The 11,984-nt window shown below is 40.6% G+C and overlaps 1 long non-coding RNA gene across 1 annotated transcript; it reads right to left on the bottom strand.

Moving 5' to 3' along the window:
- Positions 1-1,022: 1,022 nt before the first annotated feature.
- Positions 1,023-3,687, bottom strand: LOC130166747 (uncharacterized). Its single transcript, XR_008827198.1, has 2 exons — positions 3,605-3,687; positions 1,023-2,220 (listed from the first exon to the last, which is right to left on the bottom strand). It is a non-coding gene; the product is annotated as an uncharacterized LOC130166747 (long non-coding RNA).
- Positions 3,688-11,984: the final 8,297 nt, after the last annotated feature.

Here is an 11,984-nt window from a genome sequence, read left to right as displayed (position 1 = left end):
TGGAAGCTGAGTTTAAATCAAATTTTTTGCCTTGTGACAGTAAATAAATGTCAGCCATTGTTTTGTTACAACGTAATTCAGTTCGAATACTTGATGATATTGATCTTGGACATTAATCCTCGGGGTCTTGACTTGGCGTATCAAAACGAAATTCCACACACAAACACAATTCACTTTTCCCCACAGTTTACACCTGAAACCAGTATTTAGGCACCAAGGCACTGTGAAACTATAAGAGCGCTGAAATACAAATTTGTAAATTTGAGCTATTCCATTAGTTAACAGCGTATGATGTGAGAATATCCACAGTGATTGTTCTGCAATGGTGGACTTGGTTTCATATGTCTGAAGACAACTTTTAGTTCAGAGGCCTTAAAAGAGAAGCCTTATTCTTCACAGTTCATCCTACACATCTGAGCAAGAACACACAGCCGATCTCTTTAACCAAACAAGATATTGTGCTCCTGTGTTTTTTTCGTCTTAATCTCCATCATCATTACACCTGTTCGTAATATTTATGCACTTCCCCTTGGCTTTGTGCATCAGTTGGTCCAGCAGTCCCATCATCGCTGCTGTTGTTGCCTATGAAGCAAATGTTTGCTTCACTACAGCTGGTTGAGCTTTGAGGCAGATTGAATAGTGCTAGAGCATCAAACACTATCTCCCCTTATACTTTTATATAAGCCTAATAGGTCTCTAAGATCTGCAGGAGCTGGTCAGTTAGTGTCTGTTAGTTAGAAGAGTTAAAAAGAAACAGGGCAAACTGGCTTTTAGCTACTATGTTGCCCACTACTGGAACCAGCTCCCAATGGATATCAAATCTGCTCAAACATGGGTCATTTTGGTTCATTTATTCTGTGCTCTTGCAACAATGGCGGGGAAAATAGCCTGTAATCAACCTAATAAGCTAAAGAAAATTATTTCTTTCAAGTCAACAATACTCTTCTTCTCTTTTTGGGACATCTTGCTGCTGGCAGTTACCAACCTTTGCCTAATGGTAAAGACACGGTTGAGATTGAAAATTTACTATAGTGAAGCTCTTTTATTTGTGCATGTCCACATTGGGGCCGTCAGCCCCTTATTCTTATTTCAAATCACTGCTACTGTTGCATAAAGATACTCAGCACCTACACTTGGCTTGACTCCACATGTGCTCACATGAATCTACAACTGGGCTATCCAGTATAAAACAACATACAGAAGATTTTTTTGTCCTTTAACATAAATGCCCACAACATCTGAGCAGAAGGGTTGCCAGGTTTGCTGATAAGTACAAATATTCTAACAGTTAATTCACCAGGTGCTGAGTTTTTTTGTCGTTCAAAAGCCAATTTTGTGTGTTTAAAGAATAAAACCGGCCAACTTCTTGGCATTTCAACACAGTCTCCATCTTCTCCCCGGCCTACTTGCATTTTTAGCCAACCAACAATAAAGGGCAGTGAGTTATGAGCAAACACCTGCACTTGAAACATATTATACTCCACAGCCAGCTAAGCAAAAGACATATCTGGGGATTGTGCCAAAAATCTATCTATTGTTGTATTTCTGTTTGCCAATAAAGGTCGATAGAGGAGAGATGGACGACTCTTTGTAAATCTATACAGTGATTTAATCAGATTTTGTGAACACCAAAGTGAAAATGGACTTCTATCATGCAATATCATCACTAACACAAATCTTATAATAGCACGTGGGAAATATCACAGGAAGCCTAGAAGTAGCATCTTACCATTGTAATAGTGCAACAGCCATAAAATGTTTCTTACATCTATGACATTTACAGAAGTGGATTGTTTATGCCTTCAAATATCCAAAAACCAGAGGATCCATCTGGAGCTTCAATTTGTGGATGAATGTTCCCATCAAGACCAAACACCTTTGCAGGTGATGAACCTAAAGTACAGTGTCAGCACACTCGGGCATATCAAGTCTCTCTCCCCTCTTCTTTATCTCACACACAAGCCGCTCACAGAAACACACACACAGAGAAGCACAGCGGCGGTGACAGCGCGGTTTATCAAAATCTTATTGGATTTCACCTTGTTCCCCTCGCCACTGCAAACAGAACAAGGAAGGTCAAGCGGCCTCCAAGACGCCGGTGAGCAATCCCACCCCGGGGGTAGAGTGGTCGTTGTGCATCTCGGTCACGTTCCCACTGTCCTCTCGATGCCCACTTGTCTCTTTTCACATCGGGTCCTCATACATACCGGTGATGGACCACTGGGAGTAGAAGAAGGTATACCACTGAAATATGGCAAGCAGCGTGACACGGTAGAACACACCCTGATTGATTTTTATTCCGCGCACAGGCTTGTCCAGGGCAAAGTTACAAGGAGAGCGACAATAGAAGTGGCTGAGAGCAACCTTTGGAGAGGGCTGTGAAGGTCTAAGGTAAAAGATCCAGAAAAAAGGAAGATGCCACAAAACATCTCATCTTTCAGTCAACAAAGCAGCTGAGGACTTGTTTGTTAAGAGCAGTTAACTGAGTGTTTTTCACATTACTCAAAGCAATAGGCCATTTAAACATTGGTATTTCTGCACTACAACCTGTAAAGCTGCATCGCTCAAATGTTTTTCAGCATTTTTATGCCTCTGCCACAGGTATCTCAGGCTCAGATGTTTTTCCAACTAATAAAAGAGTAATCAGTAAGCAGAAACCTAAACCTATTTGGATCACTGATAAGAATCTGAGACATGAAACATGAAGAACGGACAATAAATCATCAGCGCCTCGTCTTATACATAAAATGACACATGCACATATGGTATACACATGTGAACGCACACTGAAAGTCAATCTTAAGGACTCTGTCTGAACAGGTTATTTAGAGATAGTCGTATATCATAGTCAGTGTCATCATGTAACTTATGTTCTGCTTTCTCTTTCTATGCCAACACTGACATTTACTAGCTTTCGTAGAGTTGCTGGTAGTTGCTACTGACAAAAGTGAGCTAAATGCAAAGAGGATGACACGCTTGGCAGTTTGTTTTATTCAGGCGAATGATGACAGCCAGCCAGTTAATTTGGACCCAGATTTATGCAAGCTTCATTTAATAAGCTTAATATTAATCGAGGTTAATGATGAAAAAAAAATCAATGGAAAGACATTTGGCATAAGCAGCGATGATAGAAAACCTATTCATTCACAATACTATGATATTTATCATAGTCATTTATGGAGGTGATTGCGTGACATTAAAAATTGGACCTCACTCAAATTTGCCCTGCGCAAACAAAGTAAAGTATTCCAGTCACCAACAGTGAAGTGCTGATTACACATAAAGAAAGGCCCCCCTGAGGAGAAGTCCTCAAAGTGTAAGGACAGGCTGCAGTTTGTCCTCCAGCAGGTCACCCTTTCACCCTCTGACTATGTGGCTGCCACACTCTGTCAGTCTGAGAGCTCAGCTAGACAAGGCTTTTATCAGTGAGGCCACTTCGGTGCATCACCTTGACGCAACCAAGCATTCACTAAATGCCAGGTTTTAAAAGAGTCCTCTGCTGTTGTCAAGTATGTTTAAGTGTGGTGTCGTACTGCAGTGGAGGCCTAATAAAACTTACATTTTTCACCAACTTATAAAACAGTTGTTTTTTTGTTTTTTTTACCTGGAAGGGTGCAGCACACTCCATGTTGACAGATGTTGACTTTTGCTGGCCTGATGGGTCACTGAACAGCCTCAGCAGGAGAGTGTGTGTGTGTGTGTGTGTGTGGGGGGGGGGGGGGGGGGGGGGTCTTTGCAGATGAGCCTGTTCGTGCTCCATTTCAGCTCACTTGTGGGTCTGTGTCAGGGTGACCTTGTTGCAGAAGTAAACTGTCCTCAGCAAATGGGCCTATTCATGTGACAACCACAGAAAGAAAGAAACTGAAATGAGGTCACATGTAGACATGGATCAAAGACATGGGTGGGATTTATGGCAACAATTCAGAAAGCCAATTCACAAAAGAATTACTTCCTAATATTGTGACCTTTCTGGCACTTAACATATCGCCCTAGAGCTATTTATGTATTCCAAACCATGCTGCAAGCTTTTTTTTTCCTTGACAAAGTACAAATTAAATTCACTTCACATGAAGTGATCAGTCAAAAAATAGACTTTTATCAATGTCCTTTTGACTGAAAAATCAATGGCCACTACAAGGACGATTAAGCCTCCCCAAAAAAGATAATGTACACGCATCAGTGCTTTAAAGGTCAGCTATCACTCTCAAATACTGCACTCAAACCGCAGCGAAACAAGACAGATATTTGGTCTAAAATTTCTTCTATAATGGTTTAAGCAGCTGAAAGTATAAAAGCTATCTAAAGCTGCATGAAATTATGATGTAAGGTGGTTTCAGTGGTCATCCTCACTTCTCTATCTATGTTCTGTCTTGCGTCCACTTCTTCATTTGAGTTTCCTACCAGCCAACTCTTCCACTCACCTGCCTGCCCGGCCTCTGCTTCAGCTTCCCTCCCATCTCCAAAACCATAAGCATTCCTCTTTATTCTACAATAAACCCACAGTTCTCATCCACCTGCATCTGCGATTTAATTAAGCCTCAACAGTCTGTTTTACTTAAGATGTGGAAGAAAGAGGGCAGTGATACATGAGAAGAAAAGGAATTAGAGAGAAGAAATGATTGAGATAGAGTGCTATATTCCCAAAGTGTGAGTGAGTTATTTTAAGTTGGTACGTGTGCAAGATTTTCTCTGGTCTTAAACTTCCTCATATAATTCCCCCAATGAACTACCACAAAACGCATCCCACTTAAATTTAACTTTTCAGTGCTATCCACAGGTGTAAAAGTAATCAGTTAATTTCATATTCATTCATTATCTAACACTTAGAAATGCATAGGTTCATCCTCTCTCCATGCTCTCAGCTGTAATATATCTCTTCATTTTCATCATCCCCTCCTTTTCCCATCATCATCCTTCATCACTCTAATCTGTAATCCCCTCATCAATATGCAGAGAAAGAGAGAAATTATAGTTCTTTTAAAAGGACACAGTGAAGAAATACGCAGCTACAGAGAGAGAGAAAAGGAGCCCCACAGTGATGACAGACATTATATGAAAGCAGACACACAAGAATAAGAAGAAACAAGATGGCAACAAGTATGCATGTATCAAAAACATTATATCAGACATAAACTCGTCAAATTAAACACGCTCATAGGCACTTAAAAAACTGGGCAATGTCACATGTTTTCTATGAAAATCAATGTATCATATCAATCCATATCAAAATGGCTTGTCACATCAAAAGGGACAGTTCAATAGAAAATGCATTTCATTCTCAAACTCATCCAAATCACACAGGTGACACTCTGTCCTCCTCTGGGACTGAATGAAAGTGTCCATTTTCCAAGGACAGTACACCAGATCTCACCTGAGCACAAATAAACCTCTGGGCTCTGCAGATACAAAGATACTGTTGAATATATTATTTATTTTCTAATTAGTCTAACATGCCTTCATTATGCATGAACCTATTTGTATGACAGGCTTGGCTAATACAAGAATTTGAGCATACTTTTGCCTTTAAAACTTATTCTCTATTAGTAATAGTGAGCTTAGACAAAAACACCACTACCCATTGTAAAACAGGTCTCACAAAACAGACAAGCTACAGTGCTACTTCAAAACTGTACAGTGGCTGGTTGGGTGAATGCAATTATTGCTGCGTTTGAGCTATACATTAAGCTAACAAGCTAGCTAGTAGTTCATAGCATTTTCGGGCCTTAGTTATTTATGTGACGTATTTATTTGATGTCGTCACGGTAGACAACTACAGATAATACACATCATATAACCTGTTTTTTGTTTGTTTGTTTTTACATTTATTTGTTGTACCTACCATAGTTTCCTCTCTGCTTGAACGTTTTCGTGTAGTTAGCTTGCTAACGTGTGTCATGTCATCACAAACAAACATCAAGGCGGACATGTTGCTCGAAGAAGAAGAAGAAGAAGAAGAAGAAGAAGAAGAAGAAGAAGAAGAAGAAGAAGAAGAAGAAGAAGAAGACTTCCTTAAAATAAATAAATAAATAAATAAAAAGTTAAGACTTCCTGCTTCTGCACAGAAAAAAAATAGGTTTAAGATAAATCACATTGTAAAAGCATAATTATGGCTGTTTTGTTGTTTTTCCACCAGTGTATGATTTTTGGGTGAAAACAACTACAGTGTCTGTAGTGACTGTCACAGCTGTGTCTATCTGTCTTTTTAAAAAAAATTATTTTACTATAAAAATCCTACAGATTACTGCCTGTTCTGTACACATGTGGCTGTACGGATGGTGTGGAAAACTATATATTATATTTTTATATACTTATATATTTACTTACACTAAAGCACTTAAAGCCTACTATAACACTTGTTATATATTAGCTCTAGTTTTCATTAGACTGATTTTGGATGTAACATGCCTCTTGGTGTGTTTTACATTGTCTGGTTTATCAGTCTAAATGCATATAAGGCTTTTTTTTTTATATAACATCAGCATACATGTTTGTGCTGAGTGCACTTCATACCTCTGTCCAGCTGTTTGCATTACATACAGTCTCTGTCATACAGAGACAAAGGCTTGAAACTCGCACCGCCTCCCTGATCCCTATTTATTCCTCTCGCTCTCTCTCTCTCTCTCCTCTGTAATGACACTACAGTGAGACCATTAGGTAGATAATTAAATGTGAGACGCATGTATCTCCCTGATGCTCTCCAGGCCCTGATGGTACATGCTTTGTGTGTGTGTGTGTGTGTGTGTGTGTGTGTGTGTGTGTGCATGCGTGTGTGTGTGTCTGTTCTATGTCCATCTGTCTATCTATGTGTTCCTCCAGAGCTCTTACTTGCAGCGGGGGGGGGGGGGGGGGGGGGGGGGGATCCTAGTTGCAGAAGGTACAACACACCAGTGGTTCAGAGCTGATGTGTTTCTGTCCACTGCATAATCACCACATGGGGTCGGGGGTAGGTTGGGACCATCTGAAAATTACTAATTGATGGGTTTTTATGTAATTTAATGAAAAGATTTATGTATGATTGTCAGCTCAATGATAGAACTTTTTAGGGAGTAGCTTAATCATCCTGTTGCAGCAGAGATCTCACTCATATTAAAGACACTTGGGGGACGCTGTAGAGGGATTAAATGTCTTTTAATCGGCCATTTGCATAACGTCATTTCAGATTTTTAATGTTTCTGCCAGAAATGTTATTTTGGGAAGAATAATCTTTTAAAACCATCATGATCTCTCAGGACTCTTAAACATTTGAAAGTCATTGGGAAGAATTTTACAGAGTGAGCCCTCCGCAGCTGTCGAGTAAGACCATATTGACGAGCCAATATCTTAGGTTTGTTAATATTAGTCTTGTATGGTAATGTCATGTACAGGCCTTCCTTCTTAAAGGAAAAGTAAAATAAACGTACAACTGTCTCTTTAAAAAGCATTTTAGTGTAACATGGCACAACAAACTCCCAAAACCTCCAACTGCTGCAGTGGAGCACCTGGATAGGACGTATCTATGTTTTTGCCCATAGCACTGTGAGTGTGCGTGCAGCAGAAAGCTTCAGATAAAGTATTTAAACTCGACAGAGAATACATCACAAACGTTTGAGTTTTCAGCCTTAAGATACAAGATAATTCATGTTTGCATGTGTGTGTGCAAAAAGATTTCTGTCAGTGCTTCCTTGAGGGGAAACTGCACAGCCATTCAAAGTAGGAGAGAAGTCTGATAAGTGAGTGCTTTGCTGCTTTAGAGCTGAGTTGCTGCTGCTTAGCAGTTATGATAATTTGGTAATGTATCAGTGAGGCAGATAATCATTTCTCTGATGTCAAGAATATGCAGTGTTGCCTCTGTGTGTGTTTATATCTTTATATATTTATTGTTGTGGTTTTTATGAGAGAGGTGGATTAGCCCACTTCTCTCAATGTGACAGCTTGTAATTCCAGTTATCTTCTATAGATAGATAGATAGATCAACAAGACACACTCGACTCACTGTGATGCTTAAATGGACACTTGTACAGAAATTTGCCCACACAGATACACCACATGTAGCTTCACAAAGTCCTGCCAACTGCAGACTCATCAACACCTACTGCCTTGGCCTACCTGGACGCACACACACGCAATGTGCTCACGCACGAGCACACACACACAGACTGTCACACACACACTCAAACACACACCACAGTTAAATGGTGCTTTGCAGTATTGCTGGCGGGCCAAGTGGTGAGGTTGCTCTGCACTCAGCAGCACTGCATTTTTACTGACTGCCAGCCAATAGCTCAGCACTTCTCCCCTCTGTCTGTGTGTGTGTGTGTGTGTGTGTGTGTGTGTGTGTTTGTTTGTGTGTGTGTGTGTGTGTGTGTGTGTGTGTGTGTGTCCATATGCATTCATTTGTCACTTAACACCTGTCAACATACACATTATAAAGCACATGTGTTCGTTGACAGCCGAGCATCTGCGGGCTGGCACATGCATTATTCATCATGCCAGATGTGCAGTATATTCTAAAGAAAAAAAAACAACAAAAAAAAAAACACACGTATGTGAGTGGCTGCCTTATTAGGATGAACACATGATGCTTCTCTTTGTCCAGTTTGAAGGAGCTGGACCTACTCCAAGGCCCGCTCCCTGACTGTGTGGCTCAGATTAGTGGCCTCTGACTGGGTTGCGATGGCGGTGAGAGCTGCCTCATCATCGGAGAGCTCCAGGGAAGCTGCGGCCTCTGAGCTCTCCTAAAAAAAAAAAAACACACTGTACACGAAGCGTCTATCCCTCTCTAGCGCTGAGACTTATGAGCTTTTTGTCCTTGTGATGATACTTTAATGGCCAATGACAATGCGAGCACAGGGCTTTTGTCTGATTTGCTGAGACATCTTAACAGCTGACAGTGTGCACAAAACAAGGCCACAGAGCCTCATGTTCACTGTGCTGGTGTTTCTACTGTAAAGGCTGTGCGTGCGCTGAGCTACACCAGCATATACTGCAGGATGATGGCAGTAACTTCACTTTTAGTTGGTCATTTTTTTCTATGAATAAATGTTCTACAAAGTTAAGATTCAGTATTTTAAAAGTCACTTCTGAGAAGAAAACAAACTCTGTACTTTGCAACTGATACGAAAAGGTGACCAAACAATGAAAATAAAGCTTTGTAATATAATAAAGTATAACAAAGTAATCTTTAATACTATCATTGAATCAACACTGTTTTTGATACTGTTTATAGCTGGTCTTTTTTTTTCAGCATTAGCAATTCAATATATTTATTCGATGCCTTGCCTCTGTTGAATTATAATGGCTATCTACAAAGCTAGGATTCACAGGAAATGATGAAGGCTTCTATATTAAGTTACTGCAAATAATTTCTGCTGCTGGAGTTCATGTTAAAACATTAAATTTTGCAAGATACAAAGTGGCCTTTATTGTGGAGGTGTCCCCAGTCAAAGGGGTTATTATCCATCTTGAACTAATTAAACAAGATAATAAAAATCGGTGTCATGTGTAATATTTACAAAATATACAACTTCCCCTAATTAGAGATAAGATGTAATTTGATTATTTAAATGTTTTATAGTGTTAATTGTGAAATGAAAAATGAGTTTTGTTACATTACAGTACTGTAATAAGAGCTCAACAGGCTACACCTGCAACAAATGCAGTGGGTGGGGGTCGAGGGAAATGCGGTTCTGTCTTCAGGTATCAGGTGGACGATTGTATGAGGGTTTTGGTCTCGGCTTCTGAATCGTTCCACCTCTAATGACCACAGGACAGCTGGACTGAGCATGTGCACGCTATGGGCAGTTTACTGATTTCACATCAGAGGATTCTGAGCGTTGACGTCGACAGAATTGAAGCGGTTGCTATTGGGGACCAACATGTGGATTTCGTCCATGCAGCTTTAAAGCTATGTTTCTCATTTTCATACTGAAAAGGCCACAACTCTCTTTTTTTCTCAGTAAGACCGAGCCTTTCAAAGGCAATCTGTCAGCTTTACCCAAAACCTGTTGTTTCTGCTTCTGTTGTTTGCTTGAGGGAAATACATTTTATAATCCAAAAAATTTTTTTATATTAGATTTATCCCTTTTTGGTTCTTCTACACCTCATTTTTCACTGTTTTTTAAGAGGTAACTGAAGTAAACTGAACCTTCAGGCTGCCCCCCTCTATCCACGGAAACTCTCTCTTCTTATCTGCTCTAACCTTTTGCTCTCTTTCTTTCAGCTTCCTCGCCCTCTCTCTCTCTCTCTCTCTCTCTCTCTCGCCTCTCAGCGCAGTAAATGAGCTGACAGAGAGCCTGAAGTGAAGGGACTGAGCTCCAAGCACCAATCTGGTCCCGGCTCAAATGTCATCCACTCTAACACACACACACACACACACACACACACACCACACACACACACACACACACACACACACACCACACACACACACACACACAAAAACTTTCTCCTCTCACCCTCTGTTCTTCTACCTCTCTACTCCTCATCTATTCTTCTCTCAACTTCTCACCCACCTCCCTCCCTTCCTCCGCACGTTGCCTCTTTCCTCCTCCCTTCCTCTCTCCCACCCCTTCGCTTTCTTCCTCTCTTGACATTTAAGAGTCTGCACTCCTCTGCTCTGTAATTTCTTGTCATCTCCGGCAATCTAGCTATCTAAAGGGAGGTTAAGGATGGGGAGTTAAAAAAGACAGTACAGGGTCAAGATAAGTGACGGTGACATTTGCCGGCGTGTTCACAGCTGCTGCAGTGGCTGTAAACCGGGCAGGTCTTTTGGCGGAGCGGAGCAGTCATTAGATCACTGTACTTTAAACCAGGACATCAGAGAACATATTGACTCTACCTGACGCTGTCACAGTTTTGGGTCCATCAATCACAATCTCTGTGTAAATAATTGTAGGGGCTTCTCACCGAGAATAGGGGCTTTGATTATTAATCCCTGTTTAACCTCTTTTCCGTACGGCTGGGTAATGATACCTGAGTTTTATGAGCTTGTGTTTGACACCGTACTTATCTCTGTTTCTTCATTAAACAGAAGAGGTCAGCCAAGTTAAGAGCAGCAACAACTTTGTAACTAAGAACTAAAATAGATCCAAGCTAAATCAGGCAAAACATTTCCATCCAAGAATAAGTAGCAAGGATACACATCCGATGCAACATTCGGTGCCTGCTCTTCATGTCTTTGAACTTTAATCAATAGCCCAGCCCTAATCACAAATTAATGGAAGTTGGTTTTTGGTAATGGCACTGAGAAAGTGCTGTATATTTAAAGTTTCTCTCCAGACATATGTAAAAATCCTTTGCTATGATTAATATTTTTCTTTAACATGTTTCCCACATAAAAAGTGAGGAAACAATGGAAAGCTGGGGCTGGTAACACATCTGCACTTTCTTCCTCATTGAGAAATTCTGGATCAGGCCTTATGCCCCGCCCACCGCCGTTGCTGGCTCCAGGTGGACAGGTGAAAGAGCCGAGAGTATCAAGATGCTTAGAGGAGGAAAATCAGAGACTCCGCCACATGTTTGAGCCGCAGTCAGACCCAGATGAGGAGTCTGTTGTGACCAAAATCGGCGACTAGCAGACATATCAGAACGGTTAGCGTAGTTAGCATCTTTTACTTGCACCTCTGTCGCTAATTGACGGGATTGGTTCCTTAGGTTGTATGACGCATAAAACCCTGGCTGTGGTTATAAACTTGATTTTCATTTGATGGAGTCTTAAAAAGCCGAAACTACATGTGTCTCAATATCATCAATATCATAAGAAGGGATTTTAGTAAACTGAGCCTTTCACTGGTAAAAGATAAGTTTTAAAAACCAAAAGGAGAAAAAGGAGAATGGCAACAGTGAATCAGCACAGTGTAAGAATTCAATTAGAAGTCAGATTAATTAACAGACTGTGAGATCAAATGGAATTAAAGGTGTGTGTATGTAACTCTCTGACTATGCTGAAGTCAATCAGAAAATCCCCAAATCCTCTCTAGAAAATACAAAGGAAATACTTCCCCCAC

Source organism: Seriola aureovittata, chromosome 3 (assembly GCF_021018895.1).
Source record: "Seriola aureovittata isolate HTS-2021-v1 ecotype China chromosome 3, ASM2101889v1, whole genome shotgun sequence".
Lineage (NCBI taxonomy): Eukaryota > Metazoa > Chordata > Actinopteri > Carangiformes > Carangidae > Seriola > Seriola aureovittata.
This window is presented reverse-complemented; position numbering and strand designations above follow the sequence as displayed.